Source organism: Carcharodon carcharias, chromosome 18 (genome assembly GCF_017639515.1).
Source record: "Carcharodon carcharias isolate sCarCar2 chromosome 18, sCarCar2.pri, whole genome shotgun sequence".
NCBI classification, from domain to species: domain Eukaryota; kingdom Metazoa; phylum Chordata; class Chondrichthyes; order Lamniformes; family Lamnidae; genus Carcharodon; species Carcharodon carcharias.
The window spans coordinates 73,387,464-73,398,293 of record NC_054484.1 but is presented as its reverse complement, the minus strand read 5'-3'; the positions used below and the strand labels follow the sequence as shown (position 1 = coordinate 73,398,293).

The 10,830-nt window shown below is 42.0% G+C and overlaps 1 long non-coding RNA gene across 1 annotated transcript in view; it reads right to left on the bottom strand.

Annotated features, from left to right (window-relative positions):
- Nucleotides 1-6,881: 6,881 nt before the first annotated feature.
- Nucleotides 6,882-10,830, bottom strand: part of LOC121290327 — a 31,428-nt gene continuing 27,479 nt past the window's right edge. The window contains exon 3 of the long non-coding RNA XR_005945771.1: nt 6,882-6,978. This is a non-coding gene — a long non-coding RNA (uncharacterized LOC121290327). The remainder of the gene's footprint in view (nt 6,979-10,830) is intronic.

Below are 10,830 nucleotides of genomic sequence, written 5' to 3'. Positions count from 1 at the left end.
TTGCACAGAAATATGTTCTCTTTCCTCCTGAAAAGGCAAATCTTCACAGTATTGCCCCTGACAACAGGATGATCACCTGTTCAACTATATCATTCACTTGTAGACTCACCAACAGTTTTATGTTGGTAATGACCACAAAATAATTTCAGAGATAAAAATACTTCTGTGGAGAATGGACCAATCATCATTAATATCTATATATAGAGGGATACTCGAGATGGGCACCCTGTTAGATTTATTCAGGCATATTTAGGTTTTAAATAAAAGCTGGAAAAATGCACCCTTGCTTAGTTTAGTGTTTCCTTAATAATGAATGAAGAATTGGAGCGCAGCAAAGTTAACATAAGCAAGAAAGCAGTATCAGAAAAAAATAATGACACTAAAGGCTGACAAATTCCCAGGACCTGATATTTCCCCCTGGGCTCATAGTAGTAATGTAACTCCATTACTTAAGGTGAGGAAGTAACTAAAGAAGTAGACAGGGAAATGTCTACGGATGTAGTTTATATGGACTTTCAGAAAAATTTGAAAAGGTTCGACATAAGATTCAGTTAGCTTAAATTAAAGATAATTAAATTGATAGCAAATAATTGACCTGGTTAGAAGGTTGGTTAGGCAGTAGACAATAATAAAAATAATCTACATACATTTAAATTGGATTTAAGTGGATAGCGTAACCCACAATAATCTGTGCTGGGGCCTCTGTTGTTCACTATATTTATTAATGACTTAGAACAATAGAAAGCTGTATATCCAAGTTTGCCAATGACTCAAATATTGGTGGCACAGTAAGTATTGTAGCTGGAAGCATTAAATTACAAAGAGGCATTGCTAGGTTAAGTGAGTGGGCAAAACTAACAGATGATTTCAACACAGACAAATGTGTGGTCATCCATTTTGGATCAAAAGAAAGGATAGATCTGAGTATTACTTAGATGGTAAAAAGCTAGCCAACAGTGGAGGTCCAAAGAAATTTAGGGGCCCGCGTAAATAGATCACTTAAATGTAGGAGTCACATACAAACAGTAATCAAAAAGACTATTGGAATGTTATCATTATAACTAGAGGGCTAGAGTATAGATAAAGTCTTAGCTAGGATGCATCAGACACTTTGTGTACAGTCTTGGGCATTGCACCTTAGATAGGATATATTGGCCTTGGGCAGAGAGCAGTGCAGCTTCATCAAAATGTTACCAAAGCTTCAAGGTTTAGTTTATGAGGAGAGATTACATCAACTAGACTTGTTTTTCCTGGAGTAAGGAAGGTTAAAGGTGACTTGATTGACATTTTTAGAATTTTGAAAGGAATTGATTGGGTACATAGAAACTTATTTGCTCATGGGGCGAGTCTAGGACTGTAGGGCATAACCTTAAAATCAGAGACAGGTCATTCAGGTGAGAAGTTAGGTGGGTGTGATTCTTAATTCATGACTATCTAGTCCTCACTACAAGTTCCTGGCCAACTTGCTCATTAATAATGGTGTGAATTCTTCAGATGAGATATTTTCAGCAAAATCTGACTCATTGATACATATTAAAATGAAAACACCTCTTAACAGTCACATGGATAAGGGTGAAAGTTCCTCTCAGATTGTGAAAATTTTTAGTTCCATCAAATTCCATGCTAGTTTACTGTCTGCCTGCCTCTTCTTCTATTTTATCATTAAATTCTTATTGCTTTGGAAGCCCTCGCCTGAACAGCTGCCTAACGTGTCTTTAAATTTCTTTCTTCATCAAACCTCTGATCAGTGCCTATTTCCTGGAAAGGCACACCCCCAATATCTGTCACCCCAACAAATTCTTCTTTTCCTGCTCAGTCTCTTTTCCACCTCGAATTATATCTGCAGCCTCTGTGAAGTGCCTTAGGGTATTACATTAAGGGAACTATATAACTGTAGGCTGTTGCCCTTATTGACTATTTAAACCAGAAGGGAATACATGTTTCTAGTTAAACCAGATAGCAGAGTGTTCTCTGCATCCCTTCAATCTCCCTCTGACTGCATGTTTCCATCTCATTTAACATTGCATTCTGTACTGGTCAATTCATGTCCCATCGTGTGCTAAACATTCTCAGTCAATGTTTGTTACTTTTGGTGACTGACTTTAGAATATCAATGGAAAATTATGTTTTGACTTAGCTTGTCGCTTTTTAAAAAATGGCAGCTGAGAGTGCCGACCACACCATTGGTCAATACAACAGAACAAGGGATAAAGTTCAGCAATTACAGTATAAAGTAACTACAACATGGAAATAGGCCATTGATAAATTCATATTGATGTTTATATTTTACACAAGCAGGGGTCCTAATCATATATGCCCACCTATTCCCATGCCCCTTCATGCCCCTTCTTTCCATCACCAACTTAACATATTCCTTAGTGTTGACACCGGGGTCTTCAATCACTAACCTCAGTAGTTTCATTGCACAGCCTTTCTTCTGCTTTCTGTCATTATCCTCATACATTTCATCTTATAACTATGTCCCTTTGTTCTCAATCCAACAATCCCACAATCACTGGTAACAGCCTGTTTTCATCCACTCTATCCTATCTCAACATAATTTTAAATACCTTTATCAAATTACCCCTTAACATCCTCTATTCTAATGCTAACACCACTGATCATTCTTCATATTTGTATTTATTTATAGCATGTGGCACTCTACTGAACCTGTATTGTACCCTTTCCATTGCCTCAAATCTTTCTTAAAGTGGGGAGCCCAAATTACAAATCTTTCTATCTATGGCCATATTGTTGTTTTATATAGACTCGCCAATACATCTCAACTTTAATGTTCAATGTCTCTTGCCATCATCATTTTTTTTCCCAAATGTACATTATCTACTTGGGGAGGTTTTGTGATGCAATGGATAGTGTCCCCTGCCTTTAAGCCAGAAGCTCTGTGTTTAAGTTCCACTCAAGGGCTTGGTGGCCAATGAAGGTGTGTTCACAAGACAACACAGGTTGATTATCAACCTGCAAATCCTTTCAACATATCCATAGCAAGCAGTAAGAGCAGGAGAAACTCCTGGTCAGCCATACTCGATGTGGAGTGGTGCCCCTCAAGCTGTAGTCTCTGGTTTCCAGCTATTGACCTGTTCCAGGAAAAACAAGCCATGAAAAATGATGCAAGCATGTGCTCTATCTGCCTCATGCATCTCTAGATGCCGAAAGTGTTCTAAGTTTTATCTACTTGAGGTGTTTGCTTTTAATGTTATATGAATTGGAATCCTCATTTCTTCTTCTCTTCCACATCAAACAGCCTTCTTCCATTCAACATATTTGTTTTTTTAACTAAACTGTACTGCCTCATGTTTACTGATGTTGATCACTATCTGCCATTCGTTGCCCCTTCCAGCATTGCGTCAATAGCTCCTTGTAGCTTCCTTTGGTTCTTAGGATTAACATTCAGGACCTAATTCAGTATTATATGCAATCTTGAGCATCACTCTTTCTAGCCTTATATTCAAATCAAAATTTTGCACTGTGCACAAAATTCAGTGACAGATCAGGGATGAAAAGAAACTAAAAAGCTAGTTTAAATCTTAACTTGCTTGGCCACTTCCGGCCATTGGTGCTATTCCCATTAGGTTTGTCCTGGCAGGGAAGCCACCACTGTTCCGCACTCAAACCTTGAGTTAAAATGATAGATTGATCCCTGCTTACGTCATTCAGAAATAGATCTGCATATTTAAAGAGGACCCCACTTGATCCAGACAAGCAGTATTTGGCAGGGTGACATATGTAGATTAGTAATTTTACGGTATCAAAAAATGAACTAATATCTAGTGCTAGTCCTATATCACTAGTAGTGCTGCCTAAATATAAATATTTTAAGAATATAAGAACATAAGAAATAGAAGCAGAACTGAGCCTGCAGCCCCTCCAGCCTGCTCTGCCATTCAATAAAATTATGGTTGATCTTTGACCTCAGCTCCACTTTCCGGCCAGATCCTCATATCCCTTGGTTCCCTTAGAGTCCAAAAGCTATTAGTCTCAGCCTTGAGTATACTCAATGACTGAGCATCCAGAGCCCTCTGGGATAGAGAATTCTAAAGATTCACAACCCTCTGAGTGAAGAAATTCCCCCTTTTCTCAGTCCTAAATGATCATTCCCTGATCCTGAGTCTACGTCCCCTAGCTCTAGACCCTCCAGCCTGGGAAAACAACCTATCAGAATCTGTCAAGCCCCCCTCAGTATCTAATGAATTTCAATGAGATCATCTCTCCCCCATTCTTCTAAACTCCAGAAAGCAGAGGCCCTTTCTACTCAACCCCTCATCACAGGACAACCTTCTCATTCCGGGACTCAATCTAGTGCCCCTTCACTGTCTCCAAGACATATCCTTGCTTAGGTAAGGTGGTCAAACCTGTGCGCAGTACTCAAGTATGGGCTGGAATTTTCACAGCCCCTCAAGCCAGCAGGATCTTCTGGTACCACCGATCTGAACAGAGATTTCAATGGCTTGCCAGCCCTGCCGTGGCGGGGAGACCCACCAACAGGGGATTTGGAAATTCTGACCATGGTCTCACCAAAGCCCTGTACAATTGTGGCAATACTTCCTTGCTCCTTTACTCCAATCTCCTTGCAATATACTTAATTGCTTGCTGTTCCTGCATGTTAACTTCCTATGTTTCTTAGGACACCTAAATCTGCCTGAACATTAATATTTAGAAGTTTCTCACCATTTAAAAAATATTTTGCTTTCTACTCTTCCTACCAAAGTGAATAACCCCATATTCCCCCACATTACACTCAGTCTTCCATGTTATTGCCCATTCATTGACCTGTCTATATTTTATCACAGCCTCCTTGTGTTCTCCTCACATCTTACTTGGCCACCTAGCTTTGTATCATCAACAAAATTGGATGTCATTACTCTTGGTACCTTGAGCTATCTCATTAATATCGATTGTAAATAGCTGAGGCCGTAGCACAGATCCTTGTGGCGCACCATGAGTCACAGCCTGATAAATTGAAAATATCCCATTTATCTCTCTGTTTTCTGCCTGTTAACCATTCCTCCATCCATGCTAATTTATTACCCCCTACATGAACACTTATCTTGTTTAATAACCTTTTATGTAGTTTTTGTAGTACCTTGTCGCATGCCTTTTGGAAACCTACTATATCTACTGGTTTCCCTTTAAATACCAGCTACGCCCCTAAAACCTCTAATAAATTTGTCAAACACAATTTCTCTTTTATAAAACCATGTTGACTCTGCCTAATCATGTTATGATTTTCCAGGTACCTTGTTAACATTTCCTTAATAATAAACTCTAGCATTCTCCCAATGACTGATATCAGGTTAACTGGCTTGTAGTTTCCTGTTCTCTGCCTCACTCCTTTTTTTGCTCTGCAGTGACCCAGCTTCCTCATGGTATCTCATCTAGGTTGATTGAAGAAATTTTGATATTATTTTAGAATAGCATAATCTGTAAAGGACATTGCTTGGGAAAATAGATGCAACTCTCATTAGTCATCCAGTACCAGTTTCAGTGTTATGATTGTAGCAGGGTAAGGAGTCATACCAGCTGGTAGTAAACTCCAGCAAAAACAGCCTGCAAGCCCAGAAAAAAAAAGTTAGATTTAGGAGGGCTTTTTTGGACATTAGGGCCAAATGTTATGTGTTTCATCATATAATGACATTTCAGTACAAAACAGTAGCCAGAATTTTATGTTCGGCTTGTGGGCATGTGCCCAACATGCATGAACATAATAAGACGTACAACGATGTCGGGCAAGCATCCTGATGTCATCGCGCACTCAAGCAATATTTCATTCGGCGGGTGTGTGCCGGAGTCGGCTGCGTGCCCGCCGATAATTGAAAGGCCTATTAAGGTCATTAATGAGCTCATTAACTTGAAATTTACGCTGCCCATCCAACTGAATGGTTGGCGGGCGGGTGAAAAGGCCAAGTGGCCCATACATTTTTTAGTAAACCTCATCCACAAGCGGGATGAGGTTTCCTAAAGCTATTACAAATTAAATAAAACCTTTATTTTGAAACTAAAAACATGTCCCACTTCATGTGACAGTGTCACATGAGGGACGTGTTTCGTTAAATTTTAATTGCCTTTATTAATTTTTTTATAAAGTGTTTCAATCTCCCTGAAGCAGCTCTGTGCCTCAGGGAGACTGAAGCGCTGTTTCATGTGCATGCATGAACTGTACGTGACGCCCAGCTCTCCCATCTCCCCCTGCCCACACAGGTAACACTCAGTGCTGCTGCTCGTGATCCACGCAGGGCGGGCCTTAATTGGCCCGCCAACATGAAATTGCAGTGCTGAGCCGATCGCAGGTAGGCTTCCTGACCACCTCCGCTCACTCCCGCTGAGTCCGTCTGACAAGGGAAAAACTCTGGCCAGTGTATACTTCAATTCAGCATCAGTGTTGTCACAGGAGAGCCATTAGTATTTTACGTCTCATTATCATGAACTGACACATTCTTCATGCAGAATATTTTGAATTGTTGCCATAGCTTGAGCAGATAGCAAACCACAGTGTGAGCTGGTAACACAATTAGGGAGGACCAGAGTAAAAGCAAGTCCTTCAAAATGGAATTTTAGCTAGAGTAGGAATTAGGGACGGGGGGTGGGGCGGGGGCTGGTAGGGAGGAGTAGAAGATTTTAATTGAAATGTAAGTAGATAAAGAATATAAATTTCAAACTTAATTATAATTTTACCATTTATAACTAGAATGTAGTTGGCTAGATCACACCAGAAGAGGGTGGGTAAGCCACCACTCCACTTTAACAGCTTCCGCCTGGTTTTCACCAGGCACGGGGAGTTGGAAACGAGGACTCAATTTGAAGGATTTAATTTTCTTATATATATAGACAAATAACACAAATGTTTCACAAGGAACAACCTTTAGGTTTGATTGTTTCTCCTTTATTCATTTAGACTTGTTTACAGAAGAGCTGTTCAATTAGGAGTTGGCAGAACCTGACAATTGGCATCCTCTTCCTGAACTGTTAAAATACACAATCGACAATGTTAAAAATTAATACTTTAAAGTTGACTAACATTCTTAGCAGTAGCCAACCAGTCCAAGCATATGTGTTTTGATACTGAAATCAGAAATAAATGTGTATTTTGTTCATATTTTTGGCATCAAGAATGATCACAATCAAAACAGAGTTTATGTGAACTGAAGAAGTGTCTCTGACTGAGTGATTTACTGTTGTGCTAGTAATTATGTTTGCTGGAAAACTGGTGGATTATTATGGTTAACAACTAATCATATAGTGTGAGTGGCCTCAGAGCACTTCAACCTCTACTAGCAAAATGGTACTCTGTTTTATTCATCTGTCTACAGTTTAGTTCTGAATATCGCAGGAAGAAATGAAACTTTGTACCCCTCACTTCAAAGGATGACTTAGTAACTCTAAGCTCTATGATAGTGTGATCAGTGGTGTCATTAGCATTCACTTTTTTTCCAAAAATGATTTTTAAAAATAGCAGAGGTTGAACAGGTATAAGATATACAGGACTTGGCTTTTTAAAAATATACTAATAGTCATAATCTTTTGATCTGAAGTTCTTTAGGGAAGGAAATCTGCTGTCCTTACCTGGTCCGGCCTACATGTGACTCCAGACCCACAGCAATGTGGTTGACTCTTAAGTGCCCTCTGAAGTGGCCTAGCAAGCCACTCAATTGTATCAAACCAGGACAGAAAATTGGATAAGGAATGAAATTGGACGGACCACCCAGCGTCGACCTAGGCAACAGAAACGACAACAGTAATCTCAGCCCTGTCCACCCTCCAAAGTCCTCCTTACTAACATTTGGGGGCTAGTGCCAAAATTGGGAGAGCTGTTTCACAGACTAGTCAAGCACCAGCCTGACATAGTCACCCTTACGGAATCATACCTTACACACAGCGTCCCAGACACCACCATCACCATTATAAAAGCAAAATACTGCGGATGCTGGAAATTTGAAATAAAAATAGAAAATGTTTTGGTTCATACAGACTCAAAACATTAACTCTGTCTCTGTCTCCACAGATGCTGCCAGCCCTGCTGTGTTTTTCCAGAATTTTCTGTTTTCATTACGCTACCATCACTATCCCTGGGTATGTCCTGTTCCACTGGCAGAACAGACCCAGCAGAGGTGGCGGCACAGTGATACACAGTCGGGACGGAGTTGCTTTGGGAGTCCTCAACATCGACTCCGGACCCATAAAGTCTCATGGCATCAGGTCAAACATGGGCAAGGAAACCCCCTGCTGATTACCATGTACCACCCCCTCCTGTCCCTCAGCTGATAAATCAGTACTCCTCCATGTTAAACACCACTTGGAGGAAGCGTTGAGGGTGGCAAGGGCACAGAATGTCCTCTAGGTGGGGGACTACAATGGCCATCACCAAGAGTGGCTCAGTAGCACTACTACAGACCGAGCTGGCCGAGTCCTAAAGGACATAGTTGCCAGACTGGGTCTGCGGCAGGTGGTGAGGGAACCAACAAGAGGGATAAACATGCTTGACCTCATCCTCACCAACTTGCCTGCCGCAAATGCATCTGTCCATGACAATATTGGTATGAGTGACCACCGCACAGTCCTTATGGAGACGAAGTCCTGTCTTCACATTGAGGATATCCTCCATCATGTTGTCTGGCACTATCACCGTGCTAAATGGGATAGATTTCGAACAGACGTAGCAACCCAAGACTGGGTAACCATGATGCATTGTGGATCAACAGCAGTGGCAGAATTTTAGTCAGCCACAATCCCCTACTTCACCATTAGCATCAAGCCAGGGGATCAACCCTGGTTCAATGAAGAGTGCAGGAGGGCATGTCAGGAGCAGCACCAGGAATACCTAAAAATGAAGTGTCAACCTGGTGAAGCTACAATACAGGACTACTTGTGTGCCAAATAGCAACAGCAGCAAGTGATAGACAGAGCTAAGCTATTCCACAACCAAATGCAGCCCTGCCACATCCAGTTGTGAATTGTTGTGGACAATTAAGCAAGTCTCTGGAGGAGGAGGCTCCACAAATATCCCCATCCTCAATGATGGGAGAGTCCAGCACATCAGTGCAAAAGATAAGGCTGAAGTATTTGCTACAATCTTTAGCCAGAAGTGCTGAGTAGATGATCCATTTCAGCCTTCTCTGGAGGCCTCCAGCACCATAGATGCCAGTTTTCAGCCAATTTGATTCACTTCACGTGATATCAAGAAACGGCTGAAGGCACTGAACACTGCAAAGGCTATGGACCCTGACAATAGTACTGAAGACTTGTGCTCCAGAACCTGCCGCGCCCCTAGCCAAGCTGTTCCAGTACAGCTACAACACTGGCATCTACCTGGGAATATGGAAAATTGTCCAGGTATGTCCTGCTCACAAAAAGCAGGACAAATCCAACCTGGCCAATTACTGCCCCATTAGTCGACTCTCGATCATCAGTAAAGTAATGGAAGGGGTCAGCAATAGTGCTATCAAGCAGCACTTGCTTAGCAATAACCTGCTCACTGACACTCAGTTTGCGTTCTTCCAGGGTCGCTCAGCTCCTGACCTGATTGCAGCTTTGGTTAAAACCTGAACAAAAGAGCTGAACTCCAGGGGTAAGGTGAGAGTGACTGCCCCTGACATCAAGGCAGCATTTAACTGAGTGTGCCATCAAGGAGCCCGAACAAAATTGGAGTCAATGGGAATCAGGGGAAAAATCTCCACAGGTTGGAGTCATGCCTAGCACAAAGGAAGATATTCATGGTTGTTTGAGGTCACTAATCTCAGTTCCAGGACATCACTGCAGGAGTTCCTCAGGGTGGTGTCCTTGGCCCAACCATCTTCAGCTGCTTCGTCAACGACCTTCCTTCTCTCATAAGGTCAGAAGTGGGCATGTTTGCTGATGATTGCACAATGTTCAGTACCATTCACGACTCCTCAGATACTGAAGCAGTCCGTGTCCAAATGCAGCAAGACCTGGATGATATCCAGGCTTGGGCTGACAAGTGGGAAGTTACCTTTCTGCCACACAAGTGCCAGGCAATGACCATCTCCAACAAGAGAGAATCTAACCATCGTCCCTTGACATGTAATGGCATTACTATCACTGAATCCCCTAACTGGGCGTTACCTTTGACCGGAAACTGAACTGGAGTAGCCACGTAAAAACTGTGGCTACAAGAGCAGATCAGAGGCTAAGAATCCTGTGGTGAGTGACCCATCTTCTGACTCCCCAAAGCCTGTCCACCATCTACAAGGCACAAGTCAGGAGTGTGATGGAATACTCTCCAATGGCCTGGATGAGTGCAGCTCCAAAATCTCTCAAGAAGCTTGACACCATCCAGGACAAAGCAGCCAGCTTTATTGGCACCTCATCCACAAACATTCACTCTCTCCACCACCAACGCACAGTAGCAGCAGTGTGTACCATCTACAAGATGCACTGCAGGAACTCAGCGAGCCTCCTTAAACAGCACCTTCCAAACCCATGACTCCTACTATCTAGAAGGACAAGGGCAGCAGATACATGGGAACATCACCACCTGGAAGTTCCCCTCCAAGTCACTCTCCCTCCTGGCTTGGAAATATATCGCCATTCTTTTGCTTATGCTGGGTCAAAATCTTGGAATTCTCTCCCTAACAGCAATGTGGGTGTATCTACATCACATGGACTGCAGCGGTTCAAGAAGGCAGCTCAACACCACCTTCTGAAGGGCAATTAGGGATGGACAACAAATGCTGGCCTAGCCAGCAACGCTCACATCACATGAATGAATAAAAAAAATCTGTGCACAGTTATATTGTTTTAAAGCAAAACGCTGTGTAGTACTGTACTGCACTGAATTAAACTTGCTCCACAGAAGAG